At 41.9% G+C, this 16,435-nt stretch overlaps 1 pseudogene; it reads left to right on the forward strand.

Moving 5' to 3' along the window:
• Positions 1–4,843: 4,843 nt before the first annotated feature.
• The window catches only part of LOC147462712 (uncharacterized), a 124,336-nt pseudogene continuing 112,744 nt past the window's right edge, over positions 4,844–16,435 (forward strand).

A 16,435-nucleotide genomic window follows, 5' to 3' on the forward strand; every position in this document is an offset into this window, starting at 1 on the left:
TCAAGTGTTTAATTATATTGGATATTACAAAATTGCCGAAATGGATACATGGGGGCTATACAATTGTGGCGAAAAGAAGACGCGCGCGCGGGCCCAAAAACACTTGGAGGATTGAGCTACTTGGATCCCGGGACCTCTCGAGGGACTCCTTGACTCTGGAAAATAAAAAAACAACAAAACCTTTAATTAATACAAATGGATACATAAAGCTGCATACAATGATTTTTTTTAAAAAGTTCACACTTACAGGCTGTAGTGTACAACATGCATTTTCAAATTCTTCGCGATTGATTTCGTTGTTTTCATACAACCAGCACCATGTCTGATATTCGGAGTGGCTCTCTCTGTATCTTTGTATCTCTCGACTTGGACGGGTCATAGTAATATTTTGCTATATATCAATTAAAAAATATCACAAACCTAACCTTGTTACCACAAATTAAATCAATTCAAATGAAAATACGCACACTCACAAATTTATCTTTCCATGCTGCTTTTCCGCCCAAGCCGTAATGCGTGGGCGTTTGCTGCGCCCTTGCCTCCACTTGCCAAGTGTGCGCCCTAGCCCCTGTCGCTCTCTCGTCCTCCAACTCGCCTTGGGCTTTCTCCCACTCCTCGTCGTGAACATTTCCAGGGCGATAGTTGTGACCCTCAGATTCAAATGTTCGCTTTGCCGCCCTTCGCACACTGGACTTCTTATTTTTCAAGAAATTCTTGATGTATTCCTCGAGCCACTGCCTGGAGAACTCTTCCACTTGCGGATTAGGGAACCGCATGAGCAATGTCCTGTGAATGTACGTCACGTCGGCTGGGTCCTGATCTTTGAAAGATTTAAAGCAATCTTGGTATGTCGAGTGGATCAGCTAGTTAAGGTGCCCTCGAACTGTCCTCCCCAAAGAGGAACCTAGATCCACCTCCCCCCCACGATGTATATAATAGTAGTAGCCACGAGCGTCCGGGGCGGGCGCATCGCAGTCCTCATCCTCATGTGGAGCTCCAAGGGGTGAGCGAGGAGGTCGGGGTGTAAGAGGAGGTGAATTTGTAGCACTGCCCCCTCCACCACCAAAGCAACACGAGCCACTACCTTGACGAGAGCGTGAGCCACCACTACGGGAAGAGGTTGGCCACCCGAAGAGCGCTGGCCCGAGCCCGAACCGCAAGGTGGTGTAGGCGACGGATAACTCGACGGTGCGGGCGTGGATTGCTTCGAATGCAAGGTGGAGGGAGCTACGGGTGACGAGAAAGTCGAGGGTAAGGTGGAGGGAGGCACACTCTGCACGATCCGAGTGCTGGCGCCCGATGTCGCAAGCAGTGAGAGCCCATAGGCAGCCAACTGTGCTAGTGTGTACCACCCTCGAAGACTCTACTGCGAGGATAGCCACTCTGCCTGGGCGCGGTATGCCCTCTCGAGGTCGAGTGGTAACTGCTGTTATGGAATTGATATCTTATTATTTATTGCAGTTGTGACAGGTGGAAAAGGCTTGACCAAGCTAGGCTATTGCAAAAGGATATCATATTTTATGTACATTTTATTATTCAAGTTCTCTTTATGAGCTTAGGCCATTTATGACCGACCGGCCAGTTTGTAACCAATTTGACCATTCAAGAAATCTATATAACAAATACGTGCAAGAGGGAAATGGTCACTCTTGCACGGGGGGAGATTGCACCCAGTGTCTGTGTACTTCTTCTCTCCTCTCCTTTCTTCTCTCTCGTCATACCGGCATAGCACTCCGCTTTAGGAGGTGCACCTGCACGTTCTCTCTCCCTCTCTCCCACTCTCGTTCTCTCTTTGTTCATGTGCAACGTTGGTTACATACTCGTGGATGTGCCAGGTATACCGATTTGTGCTTTTCATGGATTGCAACGTGTTATTTATGTATTTATTAGGGCAACCGCACTTTCCGTCTGTAGCAACTGCATCTCGAAACCATCGAAAGCCGAAGGTGGATTGTGACTAGTGGGAGGAAGACTACGAGTAGTAAGCATCACAAGCATCCTCGTAAGAGAGGCCCTCGGCGAGAAAGTCCTCTATGGATCGATAGCCGGGCGTGGAAGAGGATGCCATATCCTACAATTTCACAAAAAAAGGGACCCTAATTAACATTGGATTCTAGTCAAAGTGAGATTCTTCCTTGCATAGGATTCCTCCCTGCATAATATACCTTTTATCTCCTATTTAAGAAATGGTTTATGTGCTTTTTTTTTTGCATCCATTTAGAGTGTGTGTGTGTGTGCTTCTAATTAATCTATTGTGTGTGTGCGTTAGTGTGTGGCAAAGAAATTAATTTAGTGTGTGTGTGTGTTGGACCTTAATCTACCGTTGGGCTTCTCGGTGACCATTGGGGTCTCAATCAACTTCATCGCACACCCACATGGAGGTATGTTTTGGTATATTAATGCGTATGGAGGTATGTTTTGGTATACTAATGCATGCCCAAGCACACACTAATGCATTGGTGTGTTTCACACACTATTTTAGGCACAATGCAAACATTAGTTTGTGTGTGTGTGTGTATAATGCATGCATTGTGCCTAAAATAGTGTGTGAAAACACACTAATTAGTGCACAAGCACACACTAATGCTTGCATTAGTGTGTGCTAGAGAGGTATGCACACACTAACGCTTGCATTAGTGTGTGCTTGGGCACAAATTAGTGTGTGGAAACACACTAATGCATGCACAGTAATGCAAGCATTAGTGTGTGCTAGAAAGGTATGCACACACTAACGCTTGCATTAGTGTGTGCTTGGAGATACACTAATGCATGCACACACTAATGCTTGCATTAGTGTGTGTGTGTGTGTGTGTGTGTGTGTATAATGCATGCATTGTGCCTAAAATAGTGTGTGAAAACACACTAATTAGTGCACAAGCACACACTAATGCAAGCATTAGTGTGTGTTAGACAAGTATGCACACACTAACGCTTGCATTAGTGTGTGCTTGGGCACAAATTAGTGTGTGGAAACACACTAATGCACACACACACTAATGCTTGCATTAGTGTGTGATTGTGCACAAAATAGTGTGTGCAAACACAATAATTAGTGCACAATCACACACTAATGGGCATTAGTGTGTGTGTGTGTATAATGCATGCATTGTGCCTAAAATAGTGTGTGAAAACACACTAATTAGTGCACAAACACACACTAATGCAAGCATTAGTGTGTGTTAGAGAGGTATGCACACACTAATGCTTGCATTAGTGTGTGCTTGCCCACAAATTAGTGTGTGGAAACACACTAATGCATGCACACACTAATGCACACAAACACTAATGCTTGCATTAGTGTGTGATTGTGCACAAAATAGTGTGTGCAAACACACTAATTAGTGCACAATAACACACTAATGCAAGCATTAGTGTGTGTGTACAATGCATGCATTGTGCACAAAATAGTGTGTGAAAACACACTAATTTGTGCCCAAGCACACACACTAATGCAAGCATTAGTGTGTGTATAATGCATGCACACACTAATGCTTGCATTAGTGTGTGCTTGGACACAAATTAGTGTGTAGAAACTAACTAATGCGTGTGTGTATAATGCATGCACACACTAATATGGGCATTAGTGTGTAAAAACTAACTAATGCGGCATTAGTGTGTAATTTGTGCACAAAATAATGTGTAAAAACTAACTAGTGCAGCATTAGTGTGTAATTTGTGCACAAAATAGTGTGTAAAAACTAACTAATGCATGCACACACTAATGCCTAATGCTTCCATTAGTGTGTGCTTGTGCATGCATTAGTGTGTTTACACACTAATTCATGCACAAGCACACCCTAACGCAAGCATTAGCGTGTGCTTGTAACGCATGCACGCACTAATGCCGGCATTAGTGTGTGTATAATGAATGCACTAATGCAAGCATTAGTGTATGATTGTGCACAAAATTGTGTGTGTGTGTGTGTGTGTGTGTGTGTGTGTACAATGTGTGTGTACATGTGTGTGGCATTCAATTTCGCGGGGGCACGCAGGTGCCCCCTTTATATATAAAAATTTTCCTGAAATATTACCGCGTATATTATCGCGCCAGTTACCGTCGGTATTACCGCCATTATTACAGCAAAAATCTCTCTGATGAGACATTGAGGTTACGCCGACTGCATGACCTCTTGTACCCACTCCCCTCTATCTTTAATGAGTGTCAGTCATGTCAGTACCAAAATTCTTGATTTTTCTTTTTCTTATTTAATTTTTTCTTATTTAGTGTGTGGTCGTGTGTGCAGGACGATTGGGATGACGTGGGTCCGCTGGTTGGCGCGGAACGAACTCGATGGTTGAGCGAGTGATTACCATGTCCATGTACGCGATGTAAGCGTGCAATTGCATGGCTTCGACGTATATGCTTGGATCACGTGGATGATTATGGGCTATGGGACGATCTGAGAAAACGCGCTCGAATGGAAACTAGCGATCCGAGGGTTTTGGCATCCATTGATGTCGCTCCCCATTGGAGTGTGATCGGGGGCGGAGGCGGGAGGAGGACTGAAGAGCGATTGCACCGGGAAGCAGTCATGGGAGGAGGTCACACCCGCCGTCCGATGTGGGTGGGTCCACACGAGCGCATGCGCATCCTACATCCACCACATATGGGGATCTCCCCACCACCCCGCCCCACATGGAGGTGGGGGAAGATCATTTGCACAATATGGTTGAGGATCTTCTTGCACGTGAGGCGGCGAATGAGTGTGAGCCTGAGTGTGCATGTGAAGAAGCCGCCCAAAAAACTAAAGATTCATTGCTAGAGGCAACACACACCGCTCTTTACGAGGGATGCTCCTACTCCATATTACGAGCGTCTCTTGAGATCTTGAATATTCAAGCAATGTTTGGATGGAGCAATGCAGGGGTCGATGCACTATTGAGGTACGTTTAAGTGTAATAAGTGTTAGTTGTGAGTTTTTTTCGTGGTTATATGCAATAACGAGTGTTATTTAATTATGTCATAGGCTATTAGGCAAGATGATGCCTAAAGACAATCATCTTTGAGAAAATCGAAGGAAGGCACGACAGGTGGTGACAGGGCTTGGGATGGACTATGATCGCATATATGCATGTGTCAATGATTGCATGCTATTCCGCAATGAACATGCAGGGCTTGATGCTTGCCCCGAGTGTGGAGAATCGAGGTACAAAGAGGGAATGCAAGGAACCACAATACCTCGCAAGGTTCTTCGTCATTTGCCCCTCATTCCCCTCATCAAGCACATGTTCAGCACCAAAGGAACAAGCGAGCTTCTTACATGGCATATGACAAATCGCTCCACCGATGGGGTTATGAGAGTGTCGGCTGACTCGCCGGCATGGCAACACATTGAGCAGACATGGCCGGAGTTTAGAGAAGAGCCTCGTCACTTGAGGCTTGGTCTGGCTAGTGATGGGGTAAACCCATTTGGGCATCGGTCTACCTCATGGAGTACTTGGCCAGTGGTTGTTGTGAACTACAACATTCCACAATGGGAGTCAACCAAGAAGGGGAACATTTTGCTCTCTCTTCTAGTCCCAGGAAAACACAAGGTGAAGAACATGGATCTATTTTTAGCACCTTTGATTGAAGAGCTTCAAGAGCTATGGAACGGCATAGATGTTTTTGATGTATCAAGACCACTTTGTGATCGGCGCACAATGATCAAGTGCATTCTCATGTGGACCATGCATGATTACCCTGGGCTTGGAGAGATTTCTGGTAAGCTTATACTTTGTGACGCTCTTTAATGTCTTTGCGTTGGTCACTTATATGCGGTTATGTCTTTTGTTTTTGTAGGACTATCGACATCTGGACATAGGGCATGCCCAACTTGTGGACCCTCACCCGTGACAGAGAGACCCGCTCTACTTGGTAAGGTGATCTACCCCAATAACCATCGCTGCTTGCTGCCCACACATCCATCTTATGCTCCACCGTGCAATGGGATGGAGCCACTCCATTGGACCATGGCTGATTGGGCAATACATTGGAATGAGCATCACAGCACATTGCCTCCTCCCAATGATCCACCTAGGGGTATGTCTAGGTACTCTATTTTCTTATCACTACCCTATTGGGCTTCATTAAAAATCCAACACCTATTGGATCCAATGCATGTGTTCAAAAATGTTGGGCAAGCTATATGGGATCACATAGTAGGCAAGAAAGATTCATTGGGGGCTAGAGAGGACATGAGGGCCATAAGGAGGCTCCCTCCTTCGGCCACACCTCGCATGGGGCCTCGGGGGAAAATGGTTCTTCCAAAGGTACCTTGTATTCTATCAAGGGTGGATCAAGAGCGGATGAAACAAGTCATTGCATCCATCCGTACTCCAACAGGTTATATGCGTTCGCTCAATGGTGCCTTCACTAAAACTAAGAAAGGAGGATCCACACAACTGTATGGGCTCAAATCCCATGATTAGCACAAGATTCTTCAGGTAATGTGTGTGTGTGTGTGTGTGTGTGAGTGTGTGTGTGTGTATGTGGTTTAGGGTTTTGGATACTAAAAAGTCTTTTTGTTTGTGCAATAGTTTGTGCTTCCAATTAGCATTAGTGGATTTGCGGACATAAAGGTAAAGACTGCAACATTCAAGGTGGGAGAAGTTGTCAGGTATAGAACATTTGATCCTCCCTCCTAAACTTTACTTTGAAGATTAACTTCACTATGAAGATTATGAATGGTTTTTTGGTTACAGGTTTGTGAGTTCCAAAAAAATCGAAGTTTCAGCCATTCCAACAGCTCGACTTCTAGCGATTGAAGCAACTTGTGCTATTGAGGATGCATTCCCACGTTCTATCCTTGTTAGCCAAGTTCACCTATTGCTCCATCTTGTTGAGGAGATCGCCATTTGTGGTGTGGTTCACTCCAGGTGGATGTTCTTTCTTGAGAGGTTCCTAAAGAACTTGAAAGACTTTGTAAGGCTACGATCACAACCAGAGGTATTCATCGATCTTAAGCGTTAAACCTTATTAGGATTGGATTGTATTCACAACGCTTTTTATTAGTTACTTTAATCACTAATGGTTTTATGTACATGTGTTCAGGCAAGCATGGCAGAGGGTTGGATTGTACAAGAGGCTTTTGTGTATGTCTCTCAATATCTTTTCACAATAGACCCATCATTGCCTCGTTTAAAGACGGAGGAAGAGGATGCAAAAAAACACGCAAACATTCCAAGTGGGAAAGGTTCTCTCTTGATTTTGGACAGGGAATTTCAAGCCATAGTCAACAACCAATGTCTACTCAATGCTCCCATCATGGGCAAATGGGTGGATATATATGTGGAGGTGCGTACATCGAGAGAAAGGGAGAGGGAAGCATGGAAGAGGTCGCATGGCGGTAGGCGAGCACCTCCCTTTCCTAAAGAGCTTGCCAAATAACTTGATCTAATTCCAGTTGGGTGGATACACAATGCCATGACCAAGGCCAAGACACAAGGAGAACAAATAAGCCCTAAAGAATGGGAGTACGCGCGAGGATGTCTACCAAGGGTAATATACTCAATGTGTTTAGTGTGTGTGTGTGTGTGTGTGTGTGTGTGTGTGTGTGTGTGTGTGTGTGTGTGTGTGTGTGTGAGTGTGAGTGTGTGTGTGTGTGTGTGGGTGTGTGTATGTGTGTCACCTCTCTCTCTCTCTCTCTCTCTCTCTCTCTCTCTCTCTCTCTCTCTCATCTATCTTGATTGGTTTTTGCAGGCCTTCACATTCAACTCTATGTGGTCCGAAGGACGTTATTTTTGAACCCGCAAGATAGATGAGCGTCAAACCACTCACGATAGTGGAGTTATGGGCAACTTTGACATGACAAGACAAGAGGTGAGGGAATGTGGAACAATAGAAAGGATAATCAAAGTGGATTTCAGAACATTTCACAAATATCTCTTTGATTGCCGATGGTTTGTGGGTGAGGTTAAGAGACATGAGAATGGACTCTATATGGTAGACTCCGGGCAATTTCATCGCGGGAAGACCGACAACTTGGTGCAACATAGTAGTTGTGAGCAGGTAAAGTCCATGTGCAACTCACTAAAACATTATATGATACATACAAAACTACATTCATGTTGTTGTTTGCTCTATGACCTACAGGTGTTTTATGTGCCTTGTATGTATCGAAGACGACTATGGTATGTTATTCCAGTCACACCACGGAGCAGATCTATCTTTGCAGATACGAACATAGAGACTTTGGCAGATCCCACCATACCATCTCAAGAAGACGCCAATGACGATGATGCAGTTGAGGTCGAGGAGAACCAACCATTCCCAATAACCAACCATAGTGAGGAGGAGGACGAGGATGGAGAGGATGATGATGATTCAATAGGAGAGGCTATAGAGGATGACTCAATAGATTTATTTGTTGATTTAGCTACCATGGGGTTGGACATGGATGTAAGCACTTGTAGAGATCTCTTGGAGGATGAAAATTAATAAATATCTTTTGGATTTTGACTTCTTTCCCTACTTATGCTGTACAAAAGGGCTATTTATTTATGAACGCAAGACAATACAATTTTGATCATCGTTCGCTTGAATGAGCAGAGTAGGAGAATCATACCAATAGTAAGGCAAGCAAAGAGAAGAGAGGTACTAAAAATCCCAATGAGAATGGGATTTCTTACACTCCGTGCAAAAAGGGGGTGACAATACAATTTTGATCATCGTTCGCTTGCCATTTCCATATGAATGCATAGTTGACATAAGATTTTGAAGTGGAAACAAAATATTTTTTGATATAGAATCTCATGGAGTACAAATGAGTAGAGTAGGAGAATCATACCAATACATGAGGCAAGCAAAGAGAAGAGAGGTACTAAAAATCCCAATGAGAATGGGATTTCTTACACTCCACGCAAAAAGGGGGTACCAATTTCTGAAAAGTAACAAAATAGAATAGGATTTATAGAAAGGGAAAAGTGGGAGAGGAATGGGCCACTTGGATTCTTTTCCGGGTGCGGTAATTTCGGCGGTTATGATGGTGGTAATAAATGTGGTAATACTCGCGGTAAAACTAGGAAACGCGCCAGCGGGTCTGCACCATACAATCTCTCTCTTTCTTGCAGCTCTCTCTCTCTCTCCTCTTATGCGGTAATGTTGTGCGGTAACAGCACCATTCTCCCATAGTGTATATGAAGGGAGAGAGGCCTTGCCTCAGCTTTCTTTCCTTCTCTTCATTAGGGCCAAAAACGACTCAAAAAGGGTTGTTTGTTAATCTAAGGATTAAGGAATAGTCCAATAGTTATTTGACACGTATACAAAATTATGGCACTCTTGTCTCCTCTATTTTGGGTTTTTGGTGGTCCTATTTTCATGGAGAACCGCTAAATGTCTTGATCATAAGACTGAAACTGCTATATTTGGGTGCTTTCGATGAGAGAGATCATTAAATTTGCGGCCCAAAGTAATGAAGTCTCATCATTTATTCTATTTTATATTTCACAAAAGTGTTGTCAAAAGATGCAAAATCTATGTCAAAAGGCTCTCAAAACAAGGGCATTAATGACAAATCACCTACGTTTTTCAAACATATACCTTTTTGACTCTCTCTCTATTTTGTGAGAGGTTTAAGTCTTTCCGTCTCTATATTTTCTTTCTTCTTCTCTAATCTCTGAGTTTCCATGGCGTCTTTTGCACGTTGCCCTTCACATAACATAACTTCTTGTGAATTTCATACCATTAGAGAGGATGGTCCTTAGAAGCCCATATCTTTTTGTGTGAATGACTGGGTAACAATGCTTCCTTCATGCAAAGGTGTACACAAAGTGAAGAGAACTAAACATGATAAAGTAAAAAACCATTGGAAAGGTCATGTTCTTGCTTTCAAAGTGACTGACAATGGGTGGCTAACTAAGGTTCCACATGTGTACATGGCCAAGGATATGGTGTTAGACTGGGAAGAACATCCCACACTGCATTCTTACTGTAAGTACAAAAAAAACTTCTATTTGATACAATGAATTTTTCATTCTCCCATTGTTTTTCTCATTTTTTGATTCCATTCCAGATATATTTCCTTCAATAGCTGTGGAATGGCAGCTTGTGGCGAGTCTAAGTGGGACGTTCAAAGCAATGCATAAAGGGATTGCAGATGCTATGTATGCTGACAAGCCACCTTCCTTTTACAAAGCAATGGATTTGTTTGTCTATTTTGTAGAATACAAAGTTCGATCACGAGAAGGTGCATATGGAGAACTACATCAGTTACCCGTTCCCACCATAAGTTCACTTGACTGGGAAGCTCCTGATGCATGTACTATATCAAGCTTCAACCCTAATTCCTTTTTTGTTAATAGGTTCTACCTTCAGTCCAAAGGCAGTTGCCTCAACCGTTGAGAAGGCATGGCTAGTAGCCATGTCCTCAACTAGCTTCTTTATCCCACCTTTGACAACGTTTGTCCCCACGAGCTTACCTATTTCACTTAAGTGAATATGGACAACTTTAAGAAAACAATCTCCTTCAATAAAGCACCTTTGAAACTTTCACAACCCCTCCGTCCATGGTCAGCACTATCACACCATATGCATCTATTTACAAATCCTTCTCTATTTTGAGGTTTTTGCCCTATAGATTGATATGATGTTGCCCCTTCTCTTGTAGCCTTGTAAGCTTTAACTTTAGCTCTTGTATTCCTTTAATAATATCATCAAGCTTTAATAATATCGTCAAGGATGGATTTGTCATTATTTGGAATCACAATCGCAGGCTTTATGGGACTCTCGAGAACACTTGGGGATTGAGTAGGTTGACTATCATCTTGTCTCTTCATTGTTGTCACTTAGCTAGCAGTGAAAGGGCATCTTTGGTGTCATTCCAATGAGTCTTTAAGCCTTGTTCTGCACCCTTATCTTCAAGTAGTAACTCTAACTTCTCTTGAACCTCTTTGCATGTTGCATGCGAGAATAACTTTGTCTTCTCTGAATTTAGGGTAGCCTTCTTAGTCCTTGAAAGTAGATCATAGCAGCATTTAAATTCCCTTAGCAGGTCGGTAGGTGAGAGTACCTCTTTTGTCCAAACTACCCACTCTAAAAAATTCCGCTTTGTGGTTGCTACCCTTTCAGATTCCTCCATGAAATACTCTTCTTTTAAGGCTAACTTGAATGCTTCTCATGTTTACCCACGATCATTTCTAACTCCCCTTACATGCTCTCTGATCTCAAGAACCATAGCTAGCTCAAAACTTAATGAACCATTTCTACTTCAATCACTCGATGCAGCTCCATCTCCTTTACATGCCCACAAAGATACTTTGTTACATCTTTACCATTGAATTGTTCCATTTTCTTTACCATTTTTATGTTTTTGGCTTGAACTATTTTCATTGTGACTGGGTCAAACCCAACACCTTGTTGCTCTTGTTGATCCATATATTTAAATCTTTCATTTGAGACTTTAAATGAAGATTTGGAACCCTCCCTATCCTACTTCGTGTCAAGTTCACGAGATTGTGTCAAGAAGTGTGCAATGCAGCTAGGAAAGCGTCGGGCCCCTGAATGTGAGAGTTCACAGCAAAATCAAGCAAGTTGTAGAATATTTGAAGCTGAAAATACACTAAAAAATAAAAAAACTCCAGCCATGAAAGCTTTAATTTGAAAAAGATCCAATATCAAATCAAAACTCTTGTGTGTGATGATTTGGTGTAGCATCGCTGCGAATTGCATAGTTCAGTGCTCTTTTGCCCTAATAAAAACCCTAAACAAACGCTTCAATTCTCCATCGTAGCCATTTCGTGGAATCTTAAAAACTTTATTAGACAATCCCATGTAAGTATTTGAAGAGGGGAAACCCTAATTGGTGGCCTCACAGCCTTGAATAGAGGCGTGGAACAGCATTGGACTACACTAGCAGACCATAGGTGTACGCTTTGTATCCCTTCACAAGAGATAAAAGTTCTGATCTTGTACTTCTGAATTTTCCTTCAGCCCTTATAGTCACGGAATCTTCAGTGATGTGGAATTTTGAGCCATTTTTGACGATTTTATGGCCTTTTTTGGCCATTTTTAGCCTGAAAATGCCACTATTTTCTCGTAAAATATCCAAACAAGCTAGGAAAACTCCCTAAAATTATGGAAACATCCATTGGGCTTAAATTTTATCTTGAACCTAATTTTACCGTTTTAAAATCACTTTGGATGCATCTCTTATGCCCACGCATGAAACCTGCTATCCCGAGATCATCCGCATTGAACTTTCAAGGCAAAACAAGTGTGCCACTTCACTACACATATACTGATGGAACTATTCTCAATCAAGAAAAAAAAAATGCCATATTATCCAAGGTGCAATGGTCAAGCAAAGAGCAGCAACAAGACAATCACGAGCATTCTTACAAAGATAGTCCAAAAAGAACCACATATGTGGGATACCACGCTCCAGACAGCATTATGGACATATCGAATTGTCTATAAAGTCACTATTGGAATGAAACCCTTCAAGTTGCCCATGCAGTTTTTCAATCCAAGCCTCAGACTATTAGTGGAGCATAATGTTGACTTTAATGCAAACCTTAAGCAAAGACTAGATGAATTACTCAAGTTGTGGTACTACTATACCAATCAAAGCTAGGACCAAAGAACCCTAACTTGAATATAGTTTGGTCTCGATCTATGAGGTTGACTACGTATTCTCCAATGAAATAGTGAGATTAAGAGACTTATCGAGACTATTGTTGCCTATGGTTAAAGCATTACTCTTATGCAGGTCATCTCCTAGTGAATCGCATATTTGTTCAAATACTTCGATATATTTCTCACATCCCCGTCTCCACTAAATTTTTGTGTGAGCTTGGCTATTTGTACTGCCTTACTTCTAGGCTCTCTATCAGACGTGTTACACATATTTTCAGCAATAGATCAACTAATATCTTGAGCAAATGTTTCCAAGTTACCCACTGGTGAGCAGGTATAGTGGGGACAGGTGCTCTTTGGACTGCATGTGGAATGGGGATTGACATTGGGTTTGGTGTATATGCAACCCTTGGGTTCCAAGTTGGGTACAATGTCGTTCCATGTGGTGGCCCAAAGTTCATATGTGTGGCCCTAGGCATAGCAGACATCAAGATGTCACATGATAATGCTAGCTGGTATGTTCTCATTGAAATAAGGGCTTGGATGTTGTGGTCGTGGAGTATATGTTGTTGAAACAATAGGAGGAGGACCCAAAGGTGCATATGATTGATACACACTTGTAGGTACTGTTGTAGGCATTGGGCCACCATGTAGTGGCACTTTACTAATAAATGAGTTCCATGGCATGTTTTTTGGCATGCCCATCACTGGGGCAGGCATGGTAGCCGTGGTTTCATCAAAGAAAGATGAGCTAAACATGGAAAGGTAAAGCTATCACTTGTGGGCTTAGATTGTACTGAGACCCCTGATAAAACAACATACATAGGATCCATTGGGCTTACTGAGGGAGTCTCCATTTGCGATAAAATTGGTTGCTTAGCCTTCCCTGTATCCAAGAATCACATGAGACCCGTTGAAGGCATGTGGATCCCTTTGTTCTACCTCTCCAACTCAATAACACTATGGATAACATCACAAACTCTTTGTTGTTGATCCTCTACACTAGTAGCACATGTTGTGGATTGTAGGACATCTAACCAACCCATGTGAAACACATCTAGACTCAGAAAATGAACCTTTTGACTTATTTCATATCAGACGATCAGAGACAAAAGGACAAGAATTTCTAGAACCAATAGAGTGTTTGGCATCCATTTGAGTTCAAATTGAAAACAAACAGAGACATTAGAGTCTGACATTCTTAAGGCTCATAGGCAAGATTCAATTTAGACAAGGGGAGAAACAGTTGAGGAGTCAATAAGAGAGAAACTAGTCAAACTAGTCCAAACTCAAAGAAGAGAAGAACTAGTCCGGAAAATCCAGTTAAGAGTCCCCATCTAGAAATAAATACACCAATCATTAAGCTAATCTTATCAGTGATCAATATAAAAACTGACCAATTGCGTGAGTGACACATCACAAACGGTGCACATAGATCTAAGATAGGAAAGGAGTAGATAATTCATGGCACATGTACATATGACAATATGAGAATTGTGAAATCCTTCACTTTACCCATAGAGACTTGTGCAACTCGCACCATGGCCTGTAGAGCTTCCTTGACCTTTGTCTATGACACCACTTGCAGCACAGCAAGCCTCGTCTCCACTCTCACCCTCTCCTTCCATAATAACTATAGTTCTTCCAAAAACCCCAAGGTGTTCCTACTTCGTCTCTCCACATCAAGTGAGTACTCTCTCTCTCTCTCTCTCTCTCTCTCTCTCTCTCTCTCTCTCTCTCTCTCTCTCTCTCTCTCTCTCTCTCTCTCTCTCTCTCAACTGAGTCAACGTCAGTTAACAGAAGTTGCTAAAGACCGAAGAAGTACGAATGCACATCGAAGATCAAAGTGAAGAAGCAGTAAAGATTGAAGTTACACATTTTCCTAAAATGGTCATGTATTGTAAATTCTCGTTTTATTTCAAGCCATTGTAATATTGTTAATGTGTTACAAGATCAATAAGAGATCCAAGATGTAAAGCATAGGTCATTTAGTGTACCTGGGGTGCTCATACAATAAGTGTGGAGCCTCAAAGGTCTTGGGCGCCGGACATTACACATTTTATACCTTGGCTAAGGTATAAAAGCCAACTTTGTAAAGATTTTATTAAGTTTTGGATAATAGAAACACGGTGTGAGCTAACGGTGCTCACTTCTCTCCTTCTCGCGCTTCCTACTCCCTCCCCGGTTGTCACATTGCAGTCGCGTCTGTTGTGTTGCAACCGCAGATAAGAGTTCTACACATTGACGTAAGCATTTCATGGTAGTCCGTAGTTTTTGGCGTCGTTGATCCGCGGTCTAATCTCATCATAAGTAGGAATCTACACTTCAAAATCATAAAATAAGTATAGGCGGGGTATTGGGACATCATTGCTAAGAATTTAGATGCATTATGGGTCAAAAACAACTAGGTCAAAAACTCACTGTTATTAATAATCGTGATTTTTTCACTTGACCTAAAGTGATATTTGAGACCATAAACATGTGTGCTTAGGTCTTATAAACATATCTTAGAAGTTTTGTAACGTTTGGATATCATTTGATGCTGTAACGGATGTGATTTGCTTGCCGATGAGCGATTAGCTTTTGGTGATTTCTGTCACTTGAGTGTAGCTTGAGTTAGATGCGAGTTGTTTGTTATTTTTCAAAAGATTGACAACCCCTTGTAGCCTCTATGCACTAGTCTAGTCAGCTTCGTCCCATGGATTGACAATTATATTTGTGGTTCTTGTTATGTCTGTAGTAAGATAGGAGTGAGGTTAGACACCCGTCCCACATTTGGCACCGCTTCCGGGGACGAATAGATCTAAACTAGGGAAAACACGAGTGTCTTGTGTAGTTGTTGATTAACTTTCTCTAGGTTCACCTAGAGTTAAACTTTCTCTTTAAAACCGCATAGCTTAAGAGTGTCGCCTTTTGCTATGTAGAGGTAGCTTGGAAGTAGGTTGTACTTGCTAAGTACCTTTTAGGATTGTAGGATTAGGTTAGGATTTTGAGAATGATTGATGGACCAGACAAATCTTAAGATCAATGCTCAAGAAACCATAAAAAACAAGAAAAAAGGTCTTTGTGGCCACTTTCCACAACCCAGTGCAATAGAACCTAGGAGTAGGGTAAGTAGAATCCAAGGTGAGATCTCAAATCATTGCTCACTCCAAAGGAATCATCTGTGAGTTGTTTATGTGAAGTTGCAGAGTTCCAGGTCTACGGCTTGAAACAACACCAAAAGACTGTCAATCATTGAACCGTCGGCTGGAGATTATGCTCATAAAAGTTGTATGAATCAGTGAGTAAGCTTAAGGATGCATTTGAGGTAAATTTTTAAAAGTTTGCAAAAACTCAGACTATTTACTTTTTCTTGGGATTTTAGGCCAAATTAAGGTTTGACTTGACTTAGAGGCTTAAAATAGATCATAAAAAGAGTGTCACACTGAAAAAGTTGAAAAAAGTTTTCATTTTGGGCCAAAAGTAAATAATTGCATTTTTTGCATTTGCTCAAAATGGATCAAGGTTGATACCACAGACTCTATGCATGATTACAAACATCTTTTGTGAAGGCTCATAGAGTTTGGATCAGAAAACAAACCAAAAACTTGACAAAAACTGAAATCCGTACTAATTGTCAAGAAATTGTGTCTGGCTTGATATATCTTGTTCAAATTCTGTGAAACTTGACTCAGAGGCTTAAAACAGGTCATAAAAAGACTATCTAGTGAAAAAATTACAAAAAGTGCTCAGTTTAGGTGAAAAGTAAATAATCGCATTTTTTGCATTTGGCTCAAAATGGATCAAGGTTGATACCAAAGCCTTTATGCATGATTACAAACATCTTTTGTGAAGGCTCATAGAGTTTGGATCACAAAATAGGCTAAAAACTTGATGAAA

The sequence above is a fragment of the Adiantum capillus-veneris genome, chromosome 2 (assembly GCF_014529385.1).
Source record: "Adiantum capillus-veneris isolate H3 chromosome 2, ASM1452938v2, whole genome shotgun sequence".
NCBI lineage: Eukaryota > Viridiplantae > Streptophyta > Polypodiopsida > Polypodiales > Pteridaceae > Adiantum > Adiantum capillus-veneris.